Source organism: Emydura macquarii, unplaced genomic scaffold (assembly GCF_026122565.2).
Source record: "Emydura macquarii macquarii isolate MOO-44397 ecotype Brisbane River unplaced genomic scaffold, CSIRO-AGI_Emac_v2 contig_1451, whole genome shotgun sequence".
NCBI lineage: Eukaryota > Metazoa > Chordata > Testudines > Chelidae > Emydura > Emydura macquarii.
In genome coordinates this window covers 5,852,294-5,864,848 of record NW_027131588.1, presented here as the reverse complement: position 1 = coordinate 5,864,848, position 12,555 = coordinate 5,852,294, and the positions used below count along the sequence as shown (strand labels likewise).

General features: G+C 42.2%; 1 long non-coding RNA gene across 2 annotated transcripts in view; it reads right to left on the bottom strand.

The window, feature by feature from the left end:
• Positions 1 to 7,241, bottom strand: part of LOC137156532 (uncharacterized) — a 32,649-nt gene extending 25,408 nt beyond the window's left edge. For both annotated transcript variants that reach the window (XR_010920786.1, XR_010920785.1), the window contains exon 1: positions 6,648 to 7,241. This is a non-coding gene — a long non-coding RNA (uncharacterized lncRNA). The remainder of the gene's footprint in view (positions 1 to 6,647) is intronic.
• Positions 7,242 to 12,555: the final 5,314 nt, after the last annotated feature.

The following is a 12,555-nucleotide window of genomic DNA, read 5'->3' as shown; positions in this document are numbered from 1 at the left end:
GATGGACTCTGACTATAGACACACCTCTTCTACCCACACCCAATAGGAAGACAAGCCCCTGAGCAATACTCAGCAGCAGGTATCCCTCTTCCTTACAACAACTTTCACATACGTATATACATATACACAGGTGGCACTTCTGGATGGGATGTTTCAGTGTGCTTGCTGCTGGTTTGGTCATGAAATATTGGTAAATGTCAATAATCACACAACTGATGTTTCAGCAGCAGGATTTTGGGTTGGTGGATGTACAGAGAGAAAGGAGCTGTGGGGTGGTGCTTTGAACCTGCTCAGGTCTTTCTATCACAGTGGGACTGGGGTAGAAATTGAAATGGAGAAGAAACAAGAAAGGGGTGGAAAAAAATTATTTTGGGAGTCAGAAACTCCTGAGTTCTAACCCCATGTCTAACAATCATTTTCTCTGGGCAAGTCACTTAATTGCTCCGCTTCAGTTTTTCTGTCAGTGTAAAAGGAATAATACAACATAGACCTTATCTCACTAGAGTGTTGTGAGACTTAATGGACTAAATGCAGCCAGGAATAACTATCCTGGAGAAGTCTGGGCTAAAGTTGGCATTGACAGGAACAGTGATGTAAGAAGCAAAGTAGTATAATTTGTACCCATTTAGTATCCTGCAAAACTAATTTAATGTAAGTGACAAGATCTAGATGCTGATCTCAGTTACACTAGTGAAATTGGTGGATTTGCTCTAAAATCAAATGAAAGTAATTGGGGACAGATTCTGAAAACTATCACTTCTAATGGAGTTACTCTGGGTTTATGCCAGTATACTTAAGAACAGAATTTGGACTGACATGTGCTAGATAAGTGCTGCAAAATAAGTAGAAAACACCATGTTCTAATAATCAGCCTTTCTACTCTTTCACCCCACACACCTTTCTCATTTATCGGGTGATGATGTGCTTTGTAGGAAAAACCTGACCTTGTTCACAGCATTATGCTTCGTTATCATAAATAAAATAAATAAATAAATGTTAATTTTCTTTAGCTATTTCTTCTCTATCTGCAGGCACCCCCAGGAGAAGGGATGCAGGAATCTAAAAGTCCTCTCTGTACTATGCCCCCTTGATGCCTCTTGAAAATGCTTCTCTAAATGGGCTCAGCCATCACTTCCTATTAGTACAACCAGCCTTTTCAGTGATGACATTATGCAATGTGTAACACTGTGATTACTTGGAGTCATAAGACAGGTCTTGTGAATATACCCGTGTCCCACTTTGTGCAGAGGCGAAACCGTTTAGCTTTGTAAAACTAATGCAAAGATTTGAAATCTCAAGAGGTCACAGAGTGGAATATGGCTGCTCTCAGAGGTTTAATGTTTACTAGCATCCCTGTTTTGCATCTGCCCTCCTCTGTGTATGCGTGAGACACGACCTGTGGCACCAGACTCACCTTCTAACTAAAATCAAAATGAAAGCTCTAAGTCCCATGCTCTTTACAAGACTAGAAGTCTCCCTTTGCAGAAGGCACACTAGTAATAGCCCAGCTCCTCCGCGGTTACTTTACTGAACGGACTTCAGTAGAACTATAGTGCTTTATGCCAGCTGAGGATATGATCTCTGCTATTTCATTCAGGGCTTCCACTGATATTCGATGTGGGATGGACTTGTTGTTTTCTGACAAAAGAATTTTATTTCTTTATAATTTGGGCTTGAGCATCTTGTTCAAATACATTGGAACAGCCTTTACCAGCAGCAGACCTGCCTATGTCCTCCTGTAGAGCTCTCTGTCATTTTAGTGACCCATCTCACTTCAAAATTTGGTATCAGTACAACTAGCAAGGGCAGGGTGATTATTAGAAACATTGAGACTGAACTGCCCCAGTGGATTAGTGATAGAGTTCTATGGCCAAGCAGAAGACCGGAGTTAGACTCCCAGTGCGATCTCCCTTTCCTCTAGCTGGTCACGTCTAGGGAATGCTACAGCAGCAGACAGCACTTCATTCACTGCTTTTTGCATGGACCAGAAGTTCCTCCTTCCCTTGAAGGGCCTTCCCCCAGAGGCAGAAGGCCAGCATAAATCCTGCGCAGTACATAAGTCCTGCCCAAACCCTCAAAATATGACATAAGTGGGACATAGGTGGTTCCTAGGACTTGTTCTTGCTTTTTGCACAGGAGTGAATTTTGGATGAAACATAACTACAGCTGTCCCAATGGGTTTCAGTCAGTCCTAATCATCCTGAGGAGGAAGAACGGTATGTGTGACTGGGTTTGGTAAGGAGAAGTAGGCTCGTAAGCATTGTGTAATAAGAACTATGACAGGAATATGAACAACCTCCTCCCCTGAAAATATTCCACTAATAGTGAAACTAACCTGGGGAAGTTTATTGCATGATAAATGCAGTTTTTCACTTTTGATGTAGATTCTTTGTGCTATATAGGTCTGCTTTAAAAACAAGCAGGCCTCCCCAGAAAGGCTTTAATCTGTACTGGTGTAAATCAGGAGTAACTATTGATGTTAGGGTCATTACAATGGTGTAAAATAGGTGTAAATGAGATTAGAATCAGGCCCACAACAGGTGACTCCATCATGGACATGCCCATGTATACTGTTCTTAAAGGAAGAGCATAAGAAAACATATATGAGCCGATCACTTCACAGAATGTATGTGAAACCTTCTTCATAAATATTTAAACAGTCAGCATTGTGGTGCAGTCCCTTCAGCAAAAACAAGTGCATTAGCACAGAAGAGCACTGCTTGAACAGAGCATTATTCCCAGCTCCCCCTTGTTCTTGTTCTCTCCCATGGTAGCGATAACCTTCCCACCCCTTCATTCCTTTGTGCTAATTTCTTTTTAAGGAGCACAACACAGAGAAAAATAAGTTATTGGTTTAACTAAAAAAAAAACCCAAAAGTTAAGAAAAGCAAATCCAGTGAGCTCCATTAAAAACCCCACTCTTACTGCCCCCAGAACCACAGCACTTGTGTATTATGAATAGGAGAAGCCACAGTGCTATAATTGCCAGACTGGGTGCAACAGTCGAGTTTTTCATGAGGCCAACTATGGGCAAGCTGCAGGAGGGCACTGTCTCCCAAAACAATAATTACTGGATGAATAAAATCACCATGAAATGGCCCTTTCATAAGAGAGAGAAGGGATGGTCTAGTAATTAGGATGCTAGTCTGGTGCCCTGGGTTCAATTCCCTGCTTTTCTACAGAGTTCCTGTGTTACCTCAAGCAAGTCATTTAGTCTCGCTGTTTCAGTTCCCATCTGTAAAATGGGGCTACTTCTTATTCTTCTAATAACACTTAACCTACCTTCCTGGACTGTTGTGCGGCTAAGTACATTAGCGATTGTGAGGAGCTCATCCTACAGGGAGGGTGTCACGTAAGAACCGAGGATAAAGAACTTCTGTGCTACCTCACTGTTTGTGCCACTCAATGCCATTGCCAGTGGTATTCTGCAAAGTGACAGGGCTGTCCTTCCCATTAGCATCTGGCTAATCCCAGGTGCCTCTTTATTAGGCTGTGGCTGTCATAAGCAATTTTAGCTCTAAAAGGGGTCTCTATGTTTACAGGCACCAATAATTGTATTCACAAATCCAGACACAAATCTTCCTTCATTCTAAAAGGGGAGATTTTTAAGGGGGGTCCAGTACGTACACCTGCAATCAGTTACACCTGCAAAGGTAGGCACAAAACTGAGGGCAATGAGAACTCGAACAGCTCAGCACCTCTGAACACCAGGTCACTTGTATTGAGATGCATAGATACAAAATATAGATGCAAATGCCCATTTTTAGGCAACCAAGTCTGACAATTTTGGACAGATTGACAAGTCAGGGACGACATTGACATTACAACCCAATCCTCCTTGCTCCCATGCCAGTGTCCTCACCACTGCACCAGACCTGCTGCCACTGGGCATGTGATACAGTAATACAACATCTATTAGTTTGGGTTTACACACTCAGAATTATTTTGGTATTAAAATGGGGCTGACTTTCTGCACGGACTGAGACTGTTTTGTTTAGGGCACTAAATTTAAGGAGCAGTGAAACAGGACTGCAATCACTATGGTCACTCAGCCACAGATCAGTTTCACACTGATCTCCTCTGGCTTTGGAGTTTGTGCCTAACCAGCTGCCCCCCTCCTACACAAGGGTATTTCAGTTCCTGCTTAGGCACTTTCGGTGCTCAGATAAACCTAGGAATCCTACATAATGGCTACAGCAACACCTCAACTAAAGCATGACAATAGACAGAATAAAGGAACCCGGGATATCTTTGGAAACAGAAGTGCCATTTTTGGAAGAGAACAGAAGAGAACACAGACAGGAAGGATAGTCTCATGGTTGAGGCACTGGCTGGGATTCAGGCAGTCTGGGTTCAGTCGTTGGCTCTGCCACAGCCCCCTTGTATGACCTTTGGCAAGTCACTTAATCTTTAAGTCTGTCATCATAAAAACGGGGATAACACCACCTCCTACCCATTGCCTGTCTTGTCTATTTAGACTGCAAGCTCTTTGGTGCAGTGGCTGTCTTTTACTACATCTGTCAAATGCCAAACAACAGAGGGCTGATCTTGACTAAGCTTCTAATTAGTTTTACTATAATAATAATAATTAATAACAATGGTACCTGGGCAGTGTAGGAAGAGGTGAATGCCCAAATATTCTGTTGCGGAGATCACTGCACCTGAAACTGGCCCTGTAAAAATCATTACACAAACGAGAGATGGGCCGGATCCATTAAGTTTAGACCTGAAATTAGATCCTAATGAAGTCTGAATTTGGGTTTCCTGTATAGGCTTTTCTCCAATAGAGAAATAAAACATTGTTGAAAAGGGCAATGTGTTTCCTTTTTTGTTTTGATTAGATGAACTTCATCTTTCAGTTATGCAACACAAACCTCCTCTCTCTCACACACACACAATTGATTCTGGGTGAACCAAACCCAGACAAGGAAGAAAATGAGAGGAAGAGAAAAGATCAGGATCCTATTTTGTTTTGAGGGTTTTTTTTGTTTTGTTTTTTTAAGTGAGAGCTAATGGAATCCAATAGAGCTGCTGAAACCTTGTCATCCTTACTATCAGTGAGAGCCTTTGAATACGATAAACCCTTAATCAGGCTAGCCTAAGACCCCTATGACTATGTGTAGAAGTGTTAGTCCAGATAAATCCTTGAAGGTTTCAAAGATTTGAAGAGCACTGGCACGTCTCTGTGTAGTGCCTGCCCTTTGTCCTTTCCTCCATGATGTCATTATTGAAGTTTTACACTCACTATGCATGGTGTAAGTTGACATTGACAGTTTCAACACTTTCACACAGACTCTGGAGGATTGTTAGCTTTGAAGCTATTTGGCCTTGAGCAGTGAATTCTTTTTTTGAGCTCACATTGGCTTATAATATCTGAGAAGGTTTGTTTCAGTGGAGCCCCAGCTTGAATTATGAAAGGAGGCTGTTTTCCAAGTTGGAACCAATACCAGCAGGATAGGAATAGGAAATATTATCCTGTTTTGGATGGGCAACAAAGTTAGTGTTCTTGAATCCCCCTGGGACTGAACAATGAGTTTTCATTTTAACATCCCCGTCAAAGCAGCATGGCTTTGCTCATAATCAGAACTCTGAAGAGCAGTTGGGCTTAGAAGTGCCTGTAAGAATACGTGGTTTTCTGCCCTGCAATCTGTTTGTTATTAGGCTCTTTTGGAAACGTCCGCATGGAGCTGGAGGCATGTTTCAGACAAGTGTAATTCAAATATTTTATGAAAATAAAAACAAAAACTCCCCGTGACAATGTACATGCTCTGAATATCAAATCACACAAGTGAACAACAAAAGGGGCCTAAGCCTGCAAACACTTACTCCCATTAGTAGTCCTTGCTCATGTGAGTCGTCCCATTGAGTTCAAGAGAGGACTACTCACGGGAATAAAGGTTGATAGGTTTGGGCCGAAGGTTTTTGTAGTAGTCAGTATGGACCTAATCCTGGGAGGGACAGAATCCACTCCACTGTCCAACTTCCGTTGGGACCAAAAGGGCATGAATTAAGTGAGAAGGATCTTAGTACAGAGTTTGTGTGTGTTAATTCTGTGGCTGTAGTTAGGAAAATTTCTATCCTCGTGTGACATTCTCCTAATGAAGGTAAAAAAAAGGAGGCAAATACTGCAGCTAGTATCCAGCTCACTGAATTTTCCTCACAAACCTCTTTCAGCAGGTAATGTGCTATCAGTGGATAGCTTAATAGAGTAACAATGATATGGCAGAGTTCAAGATACGAGTCCTAGGTTCTGCTCTCATTAGGTGTAAGTCCACTGTAAAACGGCTATGAGTCAGAACAGAATTAGGCCCCATTGCTTTAGAATATTTGTTTTGATCTTTTAAAGGAGAAGAGACAAAACTGAACCAGGACAAAAATATTGTTTTGACATGACCATTTAGTTATCTATACCCTTCTGCCAGATGTTGTCAGCAGAAACAAGGGTTCAAATAGCTAGGTGTCTCTCTTACCACTCCACTGGTTGGAGCCCCCACCCAGAACGGTTAGCATCATTAACTACCTCTTTACTGGAAGCCCTTATTAGGCAATGCTTCCCAATTTGCACTCTTGTATGAAAGGGAACACAGCATCAACTTGGGAAAACACAGCCCCACTCGACCTAAATGAATCATAAATAAAACACTCACCAACAGTAACTTTGGCAGTAGTCCATCAACTCACTTCCTCAGTCACTGATGTGACCATCTAATAGGTAACGGTCCTCTTACCAGGACACTTCCTCCTTCCTCTGGCCGAGCCTTATCCATTAAACCCACTCATGGTTTGGTGTCAGTGGATGATGTAATCCCAGACTCTCACGGTACACTTGGGAAAGCCTGTCTCAGCTCCCTTGCCCAGCACTGACCAGTCTTGCCCTGAGGCTTTGCTACCTAACCCATGTAGAGCGATTTCAGCTTTATTTAGTGGGTGGAAGCAAAATCCTCATCAGCGTTTCCTCAAATTCTCTCCAATTCTTTGTAGCTTCAGCAAAGAATCCTTCTAACTGGACTGATTCCTCATGTGGCTTAGCTTACAGAGCTGTTGAGCACCTTACCATACATTCCTTGCCGTAAAATAAGAACCCTCTCCCCTTTGTTTAGTTCTACTACCTGTAGCACATCCACACCAGGACCCCTGCTGCTCAGGTCCTTTGCCCCACAACCACATGCAGATTGCAGCTTGTGCTCCCACCAGTGCTCTTTATTTACAGGCTTCCTCCCCCATTTACAAGTACAGTCCAGGCTCAGGGGCCACACTGTCTCAGCCCCTAATTCAAGGCAGCTCCCCTCCAGCTGGGGCTTCTCCTCCTACAAGTCTCAAGTAAGCCCCCCAGACTGCTTTCCTGTGAGCCTTTATAGGGCAGGTCTAATGAGTGTAACAACTGCTCCCTGTTAGCCTAGTCCCCCACAGATTCACTCAGCTGGCTCCACTCTCTCTTTGATTAAGGTTTCAGGGGCAGAGGGCTGACTTAACCTTCAGTTCTCAGCCAGCACCCTGTCACACCACTTAACCAATTTTGAGTTTATTTATAGTTATGGTGACTCCCAGAGCGTCACTAGAGGAATTCTGGATAGCTCTCTGGAATAACTCATCTCCCTGTTCACCAGTAGATGGGGCAGAGACCTCCTTCCCTTGTGGAGCTTCTGTCCACCTGGAGTTCCAGGTAAATGGCTTATACAGATGAAGCAGCTCAATGGTCATTCTTTGCCCTGTTCACCAAAACACATGGAAGCAAAGAGCTCTTCACTTTCCAGGGCTTCATGCCACCAGGCTTACATATTATCTTTCCTTTTGTCTGAGAGTCAATCTTTCAATATATTACTTATGTACATAATCTATGAGATACAACTTTAATAACTATTCTTAATGACCAAATTTATTTTCTGAGTATACAAGCTTCAAAATAAAAACAAGTTATAGTCCTTCCTATTACAACTAGAGCAAACTTTTTGGCTGGTGGGAGTAAATAGAGGTAACATCAGAGATGGGTACTTCCAATCAGGAGTAACTCCACTGAAGTTAATGCAGGTAAAGTGATATCAAACTTCTGTGAACCAAATTCTACTCTCATCTAGACTGTTGTAGATCTGGAGTAACTGCAGGAACATCTGTGGAATTATTCTAAACTTACACTAATGTAAATGAAATCAGAATTTGATTAAAATTGATTTCAGTGCAATTACTTCTGATTTATACCATGGTGGGTGAAAGAATAATCATGCCCATTGTGGCTGAAGTTTAAGTAGAATTTTAATGTTCCAAGATTATTTGCTTCCTGGAGGAAGACTAGCTAGGAGGTAAATTGACTATCTGGACTGATTATTATTTCATTAAATTCCTTACAAATGACAATATGTATTTTATTATTCCAACTTTCATGACAGGATAAAACAGAATAAAGTCTAATGCAAAGAAGACCTCAGACCACATCCTCAATGTAAATCGGCATAATTCCATTGAAATAAATGAGCCTATATGAGGATCTGGTTGAATATCTATATAATATTTTACACTGTAGTGAATGATCCTTGCTATTTGTAACAACTCCGGACATGCCTACACTGTTGTTGTGGAGTTTGTTAGTGATACTATACCTGCAAAGTGCTTTTGGCTGTCTTTTCAGTAAGTCACCAAAAATGTAAAAAAAATCAATATGGGGAAAAAACCCTACTTGGTGCTATGATTTTCCTCCACTTATATACCAGCCTTAAAAGTCCATGGGAAGAATACCTCTGAGACACCAAATCATCATTCTCTTTTCAAGAAGTTAGAACCACAATATACATGTGCTCCTTTGGTTTTAAGCTACACTGTGGTAAGGAACATCTTTGGGGTCTTTTGTATGATTCCTTTTGCAGAAAGAAAACCAGTTGTAATGTTGTGCTCTGAAGAGAATCATGGCTTCAGTATAGTAAATGGCAGCAAACCTTCAACAGGAAGGGTCAAAGTTTGCTTTGGGACCAGATCCTCAATTGGTGTCATTTGGCATAACTCTGGGCCTTGATTAGGAAAGGTGGTTTTAGCCTTGCTAGTTAATGCTTTTCAGTGTTTCTCATTTAGGACCCACTCCTGAACCTTTTATTTATACTATATCTTTTATCTTTACCGCTGAATAAAATTCAGTACACTACAGGCCTACTCCTGCTGCCATTGAACTCAATGGGAATTTTACCATTGACTTCAGTGGGAGTAGAATTGAGCTGGAAGGGCCTGATTCTGCAAGCACTTTCTTACATGAGCAAGTCTTATGTTGGTGCCAAAGTGAGTCTCATCCCTGAACTGAGGGCCAGCACCAGGTTTATGTATCACATAAACACCAATTATTCTCTGTTTTAAGGGCTGACTTAGGGTCTCAGTTGTACACAGGCCTTGCACTGGCTCTCTGCTCAGGGTGAATTGCTCCTTAGCCCGAGGATAAGAACTACTTATATGAGTGATTGCTGGATCAGGGTCTTGCAGAGTGTTTGTGCTCAGGTTGAAGTCAATGGTAAAATTCCCATCGACCTTCAATGCCACCAGGATCAGGCCTTTCAGAGATTGTACCGCTAATGGCCCCAGATTTTAAGTCCTCCCTCTGTCAAAACTCCCACTGAACCAAATCCTGAGATACTGAGAACTGTCAATTCCCAGTGAATTCAATGAGAGCTTGCTCAGCTGGTTATCCGATCCCTTAGTCAAATAGTGATATGCAAAGCTACAGTACTAGTTCCCATATTACATATTCAGAACCTGAGGTTTCCATGAGTATTTGTGCAAATTGGTGAATCTGCATTGTTGTGAATTTTTCTAATGGCCAATAGGGATTTTCACCATCAATGCCATGTGAAAGATGGTGAATTTTCCAAAAGAAAAGTTTCTTTCCCAGCAAGATACTTCCTTTTGTGGCAAAGCAGCAGGTGTTCTAGTGACGAATCTAGCGATGAACAAATCCCCAAAAGTTCAGATGTCAGTTTGGTTGAGCACCCCAAAACCTAGATACTTGTCTGAAAAGAATTAGAATTATCTGGACATAGGTACATTTTCGGAAGTCAGAAAAACAACTTGAAGTAAACATTTAATATTAAGAAACCACCAGCTCTGTGTAGGGGATGGGAAATAGAGAATGAAACTTAATTCTTATCTAGCTTTGAAAGAAGGCAGGACCTGCCTGAGGTTTGGGTTTTCCATTAATTTGCCTTTTTTAAAAACAGGAGTGTAGGTTGTATGTGTGCAGGGGAGGGGATAGCAGGATATCTGAAATATGTACAGAGTTTTGGAATATTAAAGGGAGTGATGGAGTATGGAAGGTTAATGCCATCGTTAATATGGAAAAACTACTCTCTCTGTAGGACATATGCTTGTGGGATAAGCTTGATATATGTGTGTGCACATTCAAAATGTCAGCCAGCGTTTCATTAGTTTCTGCCTCCCCCTAAAACACTTCTCTACAGTCCTGAAGTTGAATGTTAGAGTCTGGAAATGGATAAGATCCAGATTACATAGACATTGGGGTACATTCTTTGGAGTGGACTATAAGAAATCAGTCATGTAGTTCCCCTTTAACACTAATGAGAAGCATGGGGTTCATGTTGCATATCTGTTCTCTGGTACCCATCTCATAGCTATGCTACACAGGGACATATATTATTGTACCAAACCCTCGGCTCCAGGGCAGCAGCCTGGCAAAAGCTGATTGTCAGGCTATGAAGAAAAGCAGATTTTAAAAAAATATGGCATTAAATATAAGCCTCTTAATTTTTTTTCTCCCACATCTATTTAACGTTGTAACGGGATTATTCCATTCTGGAAAGTGGTTAAGGACACATTTGCTAGGAAATATGCTGTACAGAATAAGATCTTGATTCCATGAGGTGCTGAAAGCCTCACAGGATGGTTTTGAGCATGCTCAGAAGACAGCCTTCAACTCTCACTGATTTTAGTGGGGGTGAAGGTCACACAGAGAGGCTTTCAGCATCTCAGAGGAATGGGGCCCTAAGGCTGTTTAGTGTTTTACAGAGGTTTCCCCATTTCCTGGTACAAATCTGCCCCTCTCATTTGGCCCAGAATTTGTGTGGTGACTCGTAAATGTATCTGAATTCCGGGGTCATACTTCAGGTACACCTAACAGGGTGGGAGGAAACATCCAAAGTGGGCTTCTCATTAACCCTGTCAGTGAGATGTGTTTTACATTCCCATTCTGAACCCTAACAACCCCAGATGAAATATTATTGGGCTCCCTGAGAAATTATCCACATTGCTTCCTCTCCCCCCGACTGTCAAAGTTTCAGCTGTAAGTAGTCCATGTCAAATAAATGAATAAAAATTCTCTCAAAGCTTGGTAATATTTATAGTGCCAAATTCCTGAGGTTGCCTTAATGGCAGACCTATTTGCAGCCACTTATTGAAAAATAAAGATTTTCTTGTGTATTATCTAGTCTAGATTCTGAACTGTCACCAAATCCACATTGCAAAAGACAGCCATTCACATGGCAGAGCAGTAGAGTAACACATTTAGAGCTGCGTGCTGCACTTATTCAGCACACGCAACTGCCATTGGAGTCAGTGAGTGTTACTATTAATTACTATTTCTAGCTGATGGCGTTACATACAGGAAGACACAGTCCTTGCCCAAAGAGGCCTTGGAATCTGTGACTCTCTAAGAGCTTTCACAGTAAGTCAGACAATAAGCAGACTGAAAGAGGCAAGAGAAGGCAAGAGGGACCTGCAGAAGGAGAGTGAGGATGCCTCGCGTGCTCAGGATACTGGAGGGAATTTCAGGTTTGAAGGGCAGTGTGGGAAAAGGCAGAGACTCAAGTGGAGCAGCAGAAAATTAGTGAGTTTGGCAGAGTTGGCGGAGCAGGAGCAGGGCTGAAGCAGAAGACTAGGGCAGAGCTATAGGGCTAAATTCACTGCTGGGGGCAACTCCAGTGAAGGCAAAATAATTGTTTCGTCTTATGTGACTGGGGTGAAATCCACCCCCTTGCAGGGGGCTTGCATAGGTTTATATACACTACTCAAGACCCATGTAAGCCCTATTTTGAGTAGTAAAATGGTGGAAAGGCCTGGCACTGGCCCTCTATGTTAAGGTGAATTTAACCCATAGTGAATGTTGCTGAAAGAGAGGAGTGACCGTGTGCAGGGCATGGAGTTCGAATGGGCTGCAGAATGAGACTGGTAGCAAGTGGAGGTATTTGGTAGGATGGTGATGTGGGCAGAGCATCAGGCAAGTAAGTTAATGTTAGCCATCATGTGTTGCCTGGATTGGAGTGGACAAGAAGGGGAGGAAGAAGGCTGAGATGAGGAGGTTGCAGAATTTTAGCAGTGAGGAGATGGATTTTGGAAATGATGCAAACAGTGTGCCAGAAACTGAAGAAGGTTGGGCAGGAGGGGGTCAATGATAACCCCAGCATTGCAAGCACAAGTAATCAGATGGATAGCAGAGATGTTCTCTACAAAGACTGAGATAAAGGGGAGAGGAGATAGATTAGGAGGAAGCAATAGGATATCAAGGGACAGATATCAGGGATCTGTGTATGTCATGTGATGTAAGAACATGGTTCTCAGTAGTTACAGCAG